The following is a 1363-nucleotide window of genomic DNA, read 5'->3' on the forward strand; positions in this document are numbered from 1 at the left end:
ATATTTTCCCAAGTCAATTATGCTAAGGCAATGTTTCCCACCAGGATGATTTTTACCATATCATTATATACTGTATGCTATTAACATTGTGTTCTACTTCATTATTGTCTTCAAATAGACTCATTTAATTTGAATACTTTTTGAAAAGGAAGATTTATAATACCAGACTATATCTTAAACTACTATCATCATTTGCCTTAGACAGAGTGTTTATTTATACACAGTCAAATAAATACAAGGATATGGCTATTTAAAATATTTGTATACTATCTGAAATCATCTCCACCTACCAACAGGTCCTCTACTTTAACCCCAAGTTAGCTGATTATATCAGAACTGGACAGACTATCACAACCAAAGTTTTTAGTTAAGGAATTTTGAGGTCTTATCTCTTTCCCTATAAAAAGTTCTCATCAAGCCCCCCGTGAAGGAAAAAAAAGGGGGGGAAGGAAGTCTAGTGCTCTGACCTGCAATGGGGACAGTCGTCATGCTCCAGCTAAGTATGTCCAGGACTGCCTGGCCATCAGCCTAGGAGGGTCTGGGGCCTGCTGCAGGCTGGAGCAGAGAAGCCAAAGCCAGACAACCTGGAGATGAGTGTGGGTGGGGTGAGTCCTTCTAATCCTCAGAGCACCAGGGCGATGGATTCATCCTGTCTGTAAAACTGCCACAGTGAGCCCCTGGACCCTCATCTCACTCCAGCTGGAATCCAGCCCCACCAGCAACCATCAGGCTGTTGCAAGCTTAAGAAACAGTCTGGAGACATGAATGCCCCCCTCCCCAAAAGAAAGCATCACAGAGGAATCTATACTAATAAAAGAATAATGTGCTAATTAGACTGGGAGACCTCCCGGAAACCTTCCAGACATCCTTCCGGACAAAGCCTCATCTGGCTGATGGCCAGGCAGTCCTGGACATACTTAGCTGGAGCATGACGACTGGCAGGCCTGCAACTGCCCCCAAATGGCCCTCAGCCCCTCACCCAGGCGGGCCATGCCCCGCAGCGGGGACCCTCACCCCGATGGGGGCGTGGCCAGCCTGCAAATGGCCATCAGCCCCTTGCCCAGGCCCAACACACCCCCAGCAGGGACCTTCACCCCGATGGGGGCATGGCCAACCTGCAAACCACTCCAGGCCCTCACCCACGCCGGCCCTGCCCCCCAAGGGGACCCCCACTCTGACCCGGGACCCCCTTCAGGGCAGACCAGCTGGCCCCCACCCATGCACCAGGCCTCTATCTATACTAATAAAAGGGTAATATGCTAATTAGACCAGACGTCTTTTGGACAACCATCAGCACGTCCTTCCTGACAAAGCCGGGCCTGGGCGAAGCTGCCTGCCGGCGGTCCTGGGCACCAGCACCTGC

This window comes from Cnephaeus nilssonii (assembly GCF_951640355.1).
Source record: "Cnephaeus nilssonii genome assembly, chromosome: X".
Lineage (NCBI taxonomy): Eukaryota > Metazoa > Chordata > Mammalia > Chiroptera > Vespertilionidae > Cnephaeus > Cnephaeus nilssonii.